At 29.3% G+C, this 7131-nt stretch overlaps 2 non-coding genes and 4 pseudogenes across 2 annotated transcripts; all 6 read right to left on the bottom strand.

Moving 5' to 3' along the window:
* Positions 1 to 902: 902 nt before the first annotated feature.
* LOC119686692 lies at positions 903 to 1021 on the bottom strand (annotated as a pseudogene).
* A 925-nt stretch (positions 1022 to 1946) lies between these two features.
* LOC119686514 lies at positions 1947 to 2065 on the bottom strand (annotated as a pseudogene).
* An 887-nt stretch (positions 2066 to 2952) lies between these two features.
* LOC119686680 lies at positions 2953 to 3070 on the bottom strand (annotated as a pseudogene).
* Positions 3071 to 4123: 1053 nt separating this feature from the next.
* On the bottom strand, positions 4124 to 4242 carry LOC119686661. The gene has a single exon (XR_005253058.1). It is a non-coding gene; the product is annotated as a 5S ribosomal RNA (ribosomal RNA).
* An 893-nt stretch (positions 4243 to 5135) lies between these two features.
* On the bottom strand, positions 5136 to 5253 carry LOC119686672 (annotated as a pseudogene).
* Positions 5254 to 6273: 1020 nt separating this feature from the next.
* Positions 6274 to 6392, bottom strand: LOC119686601. The gene has a single exon (XR_005253006.1). It is a non-coding gene; the product is annotated as a 5S ribosomal RNA (ribosomal RNA).
* Between the last annotated feature and the right edge of the window lie 739 nt (positions 6393 to 7131).

Here is a 7131-nt window from a genome sequence, read left to right as displayed (position 1 = left end):
TATTCTTATTCTTATTCTTATTCTTATTCTTATTCTTATTCTTATACGTACTACTTACTACGTACTATATATTATATGGAAAATGGAAAATGGAAAATAGAAAATACTCTAAAGCTATTTCCAAAGCTATTTTATTTTATTTTTCATTTCAATTTAAATAAAATAAAATAGAAAAGTTTCTTTTTTCTTCTTCTCTAGTGAAGTTAATATGAACAGAATAGAAAAATTAAACTAAAACTGTTATTGAACATATCCGTGTTTGTATTTTACATGCTTAATTATGTAGTACTATTGCCTGTAATATTAACTTCAATATTAACTTTAACTTTAATTTTATCTTTAAGGAAGAATAAAATTATTATATATACTTATATTTTTATTAAAAAATTTAACATATGAATGCTAGTGCTACTGCTAGTGCTAGTGCTAGTGCTGGTGCTAGTGCTAATAAATAGGCGCAATCAATAGATTGTTGTTTTATTAAATTTTATACAATGAAGACAAGGAATATAAGCAAAGCTTCTTAAATAGTAATTTTACTTGAAAAGTTTTCTAACATTTAAGGTTTTCATTTACGCTGGCACTCGTACTCACACTTGCACTCGCACTCACACTCGCATACATGCCTATTGTACATTTTATATGGAACTGAACAAAACTTGTGCTTACGGTGCATTGCGTATACGACACGATTACGATTTTCAAAATTCAAAATTCAAAATTCAAAATTAAAAATGATGCGAGTACACGTATACAGCAGAAATTAGTTAAATAATTGCGTTTTACATAAATAAATAATAGATAGGTGTATAAAAAAAAATATTATTATTTACAAAATAATATAAAAAAAATTAAAACCGGAAAAAAAAGGAAAAAAGTAAAAAAGTAAAAAAGTGTTGTGAAGCCAACAACACGCGGTGTTCCCAAGCGGTCCCCCATCTAAGTACTAACCGCGCCCGACGCTGCTTAATTTCAGTGAGCGGACGAAAACCGATGTATTCAACGTGGTATGATCGTTGGCAAAGAAAAGTGTTTCAAAAAATCTACATCTACCAGTATTTTAATCTTATTCTTATTCTTATACGTACTACTTACTACGTACTATATATAATATGGAAAATGGAAAATAGAAAATAGAAAATAGAAAATACTCTAAAGCTATTTCCAAAGCTATTTTATTTTATTTTTCATTTCAATTTAAATAAAATAAAATAGAAAAGTTTCTTTTTTCTTCTTCTCTAGTGAAGTTAATATGAACAGAATAGAAAAATTAAACTAAAACTGTTATTGAACATATTCGTGTTTGTATTTTACATGCTTAATTATGTAGTACTATTGCCTGTAATATTAACTTCAATATTAACTTTAACTTTAATTTTATCTTTAAGGAAGAATAAAATTATTATATATACTTATATTTTTATTAAAAAATTTAACATATGAATGCTAGTGCTACTGCTAGTGCTAGTGCTAGTGCTGGTGCTAGTGCTAATAAATAGGCGCAATCAATAGATTGTTGTTTTATTAAATTTTATACAATGAAGACAAGGAATATAAGCAAAGCTTCTTAAATAGTAATTTTACTTGAAAAGTTTTCTAACATTTAAGGTTTTCATTTACGCTGGCACTCGTACTCACACTTGCACTCGCACTCACACTCGCATACATGCCTATTGTACATTTTATATGGAACTGAACAAAACTTGTGCTTACGGTGCATTGCGTATACGACACGATTACGATTTTCAAAATTCAAAATTCAAAATTCAAAATTAAAAATGATGCGAGTACACGTATACAGCAGAAATTAGTTAAATAATTGCGTTTTACATAAATAAATAATAGATAGGTGTATAAAAAAAAATATTATTATTTACAAAATAATATAAAAAAAATTAAAACCGGAAAAAAAAGGAAAAAAGTAAAAAAGTAAAAAAGTGTTGTGAAGCCAACAACACGCGGTGTTCCCAAGCGGTCCCCCATCTAAGTACTAACCGCGCCCGACGCTGCTTAATTTCAGTGAGCGGACGAAAACCGATGTATTCAACGTGGTATGATCGTTGCAAAGAAAGTGTTTTAAAAAATCTACATCTACCAGTATTTTAATCTTATTCTTATTCTTATTCTTATACGTACTACTTACTACGTACTATATATTATATGAAAAATGGAAAATGGAAAATAGAAAATACTCTAAAGCAATTTCCAAAGCTATTTTATTTTATTTTTCATTTCAATTTAAATAAAATAAAATAGAAAAGTTTCTTTTTTCTTCTTCTCTAGTGAAGTTAATATGAACAGAATAGGAAAATTAAACTAAAACTGTTATTGAGCATATCCGTGTTTGTATTTTACATGCTTAATTATGTAGTACTATTGCCTGTAATATTAACTTCAATATTAACTTTAACTTTAACTTAATCTTTAAGGAAGAATAAAATTTTATACATACTTATATTTTTATTAAAAAATTTAACATATGAATGCTAGTGCTACTGCTAGTGCTAGTGCTAGTGCTACTGCTAAAAATAGGGCGCAATCAATACGAATTGATCTGTTTTATTAACTTTTTTCAATAAAGTGACAAGGAATATAGCAAATCTTCTTTAAATAGTAATCTTTCTTGAAAATTCTATCATCCTCCGGTCTCTTCATTACGCTGGCACTCAGTACTCACACTTTTGCACTCGCACTCGCATGCATGCCTATTGTACATTTTATATGGAACTGAACAAATCTTGAGCTTACGTGCATTTCGTATACGACACGATTACAATTTCAAAATTAAAAATGATGCGAATATACGTATACAGCAGAAATTAGTTAAATAATTGCATTTTATATAAATAAATAATAGATATGTGATATAAAGAAAAATATTATTAGTAACAAAATAAAATAAAAAAAAATTAAAACCGCAAAAAAAAGGAAAAAAGTAAAAAAGTGTTGTGATGCCAACAACACGCGGTGTTCCCAAGCGGTCCCCATCTAAGTACTAACCGCGCCCGACGCTGCTTAATTTCGGTGATCGGACGAGAACCGATGTATTCAACGTGGTATGGTCGCTGGCGAAGAAAGTGTTTCAAAAAATCTACATCTACCAGTATTTTAATCTTATTCTTATTCTTATTCTTATACGTACTACTTACTACGTACTATATATAATATGGAAAATGGAAAATGGAAAATAGAAAATACTCTAAAGCTATTTCCAAAGCTATTTTATTTTATTTTTCATTTCAATTTAAATAAAAATAGGAAAAGTTTCTTTTTTCTTCTTCCTCTGTGAAGTTAATATGAACAGAATAGAAAAATTAAACTAAAACTGTTATTGAAAATATCCGTGTTTGTATTTTACATGCTTAATTATGTAGTACTATTGCCTGTAATATTAACTTCAATATTAACTTTAACTTTAATTTTATCTTTAAGGAAGAATAAAATTATTATACATACTTATATTTTTATTAAAAAATTTAACATATGAATGCTAGTGCTACTGCTAGTGCTAGTGCTAGTGCTACTGCTAGTGCTACTGCTAGTGCTAGAGCTAGTGCTAGTGCTAGTGCTAGTGCTAGTGCTAGTGCTAGTGCTAGTGCTAGTGCTAGTGCTAGTGCTAGTGCTAGTGCTAGTGCTAGTGCTAGTGCTAGTGCTAGTGCTAGTGCTAGTGCTAGTGCTAGTGCTAGTGCTAGTGCTAGTGCTAATAAATAGGCGCAATCAATAGATTGTTGTTTTATTAAATTTTATTCAATAAGGACAAGGAATATAAGCAAAGCTTCTTAATTAGTAATTTTACTTGAAAAGTTTTCTATCATTTAAGGTTTTCATTCACGCTGGCACTCGTACTCACACTTGCACTCGCACTCGCATGCATGCCTATTGTACATTTTATATGGAACTGAACAAATCTTGAGCTTACGTGCATTTCGTATACGACACGATTACAATTTCAAAATTAAAAATGATGCGAATATACGTATACAGCAGAAATTAGTTAAATAATTGCATTTTATATAAATAAATAATAGATATGTGATATAAAGAAAAATATTATTAGTAACAAAATAAAATAAAAAAAAATTAAAACCGCAAAAAAAAGGAAAAAAGTAAAAAAGTGTTGTGGAGCCAACAACACGCGGTGTTCCCAAGCGGTCCCCCATCTAAGTACTAACCGCGACCGACGCTGCTTAATTTCGGTGATCGGACGAGAACCGATGTATTCAACGTGGTATGGTCGTTGGCAAAGAAAGTGTTTCAAAAAATCTACATCTACCAGTATTTTAATCTTATTCTTATTCTTATTCTTATTCTTATTCTTATTCGTACTACTTACTACGTACTATATATAATATGGAAAATGGAAAATAGAAAATAGAAAATAGAAAATACTCTAAAACTATTTTCAAAGCTATTTTATTTTATTTTTCATTTCAATTTAAATAAAATAAAATAGAAAAGTTTCTTTTTTCTTCTTCTCTAGTGAAGTTAATATGAACAGAATAGAAAAATTAAACTAAAACTGTTATTGAACATATCCGTGTTTGTATTTTACATGCTTAATTATGTAGTACTATTGCCTGTAATATTAACTTCAATATTAACTTTAACTTTAATTTTATCTTTAAGGAAGAATAAAATTATTATATATACTTATATTTTTATTAAAAAATTTAACATATGAATGCTAGTGCTAGTGCTAGTGCTAGTGCTAGTGCTAGTGCTAATAAATAGGCGCAATCAATAGATTGTTGTTTTATTAAATTTTATTCAATAAGGACAAGGAATATAAGCAAAGCTTCTTAATTAGTAATTTTACTTGAAAAGTTTTCTATCATTTAAGGTTTTCATTCACGCTGGCACTCGTACTCACACTTGGACTCGCACTCGCATGCATGCCTATTGTACATTTTATATGGAACTGAACAAATCTTGTGCTTACGTGCATTTCGTATACGACACGATTACAATTTCAAAATTAAAAATGATGCGAATATACGTATACAGCAGAAATTAGTTAAATAATTGCATTTTATATAAATAAATAATAGATATGTGATATAAAGAAAAATATTATTAGTAACAAAATAAAATAAAAAAAAATTAAAACCGCAAAAAAAAGGAAAAAAGTGTTGTGGAGCCAACAACACGCGGTGTTCCCAAGCGGTCCCCATCTAAGTACTAACCGCGCCCGACGCTGCTTAATTTCGGTGATCGGACGAGAACCGATGTATTCAACGTGGTATGGTCGTTGGCGAAGAAAGTGTTTCAAAAAATCTACATCTACCAGTATTTTAATCTTATTCTTATTCTTATTCTTATACGTACTACTTACTACGTATATATATTATATGAAATGGAAAATGAAATAGACAATTACTCTAAAGCGATTTCCAAGCTATTTTATTTATTTTTCATTTCATTTCAATAAAATAAAATAGAAAAGTTTCTTTTTCTTCTCTCTAGTGAAGTTAATATTAACAGAATAGGAAAATTAAACTAAAACTGTTATTGAACATATCCGTGTTTGTATTTTACATGCTTAATTATGTAGTACTATTGCCTGTAATATTAACTTCAATATTAACTTTAACTTTAACTTAATCTTTAAGGAAGAATAAAATTTTATACATACTTATATTTTTATTAAAAAATTTAACATATGAATGCTAGTGCTACTGCTAGTGCTAGTGCTAGTGCTACTGCTAGTGCTAGTGCTAGTGCTAGTGCTAGTGCTAGTGCTAGTGCTAGTGCTAGTGCTAGTGCTAGTGCTAGTGCTAGTGCTAGTGCTATTGCTAGTGCTAGTGCTAGTGCTAGTGCTAGTGCTAGTGCTAGTGCTAGTGCTAGTGCTAGTGCTAGTGCTAATAAATAGGCGCAATCAATAGATTGTTGTTTTATTAAATTTTATTCAATAAGGACAAGGAATATAAGCAAAGCTTCTTAATTAGTAATTTTACTTGAAAAGTTTTCTATCATTTAAGGTTTTCATTCACGCTGGCACTCGTACTCACACTTGCACTCGCACTCGCATGCATGCCTATTGTACATTTTATATGGAACTGAACAAATCTTGAGCTTACGTGCATTTCGTATACGACACGATTACAATTTCAAAATTAAAAATGATGCGAATATACGTATACAGCAGAAATTAGTTAAATAATTGCATTTTATATAAATAAATAATAGATATGTGATATAAAGAAAAATATTATTAGTAACAAAATAAAATAAAAAAAAATTAAAACCGCAAAAAAAAGGAAAAAAGTGTTGTGGAGCCAACAACACGCGGTGTTCCCAAGCGGTCCCCCATCTAAGTACTAACCGCGCCCGACGCTGCTTAATTTCGGTGATCGGACGAGAACCGATGTATTCAACGTGGTATGGTCGTTGGCAAAGAAAGCGTTTCAAAAAATCTACATCTACCAGTATTTTAATCTTATTCTTATTCTTATTCTTATTCTTATTCTTATTCTTATACGTACTAGTTACTACGTACTATATATAATATGGAAAATGGAAAATGGAAAATAGAAAATACTCTAAAGCTATTTCCAAAGCTATTTTATTTTATTTTTCATTTCAATTTAAATAAAATTGAAAAGTTTCTTTTTTTCTTCTCTATGAGGTAATATGAACAGAATAGAAAAATTAAACTAAAACTGTTATTGAACATATCCGTGTTTGTATTTTACATGCTTAATTATGTAGTACTATTGCCTGTAATATTAACTTAAATATTAACTTTAACTTTATCTTTAAGGAAGAATAAAATTATTATACATACTTATATTTTTATTAAAAAATTTAACATATGAATGCTAGTGCTACTGCTAGTGCTACTGCTAGTGCTACTGCTAGTGCTACTGCTAGTGCTACTGCTACTGCTAGTGCTAGTGCTATTGCTAGTGCTAGTGCTAATAAATAGGCGCAATCAATAGAATGTTGTTTTATTAAATTTTATTCAATAAAGACAAGGAATATAAGCAAAGCTTCTTAAATAGTAATTTTACTTGAAAAGTTTTCTATCATTTAAGGTTTTCATTTACGCTGGCACTCGTACTCACACTTGCACTCGCACTCGCATACATGCCTATTGTACATTTTATATGGAACTGAACAAAACTTGTGCTT

The sequence above is a fragment of the Teleopsis dalmanni genome, chromosome 2, assembly GCF_002237135.1.
Source record: "Teleopsis dalmanni isolate 2A chromosome 2, ASM223713v2, whole genome shotgun sequence".
Lineage (NCBI taxonomy): Eukaryota > Metazoa > Arthropoda > Insecta > Diptera > Diopsidae > Teleopsis > Teleopsis dalmanni.
The sequence above is the reverse complement of the archived record's forward strand: the minus strand, read 5'-3'. Positions and strand labels throughout refer to the sequence as shown.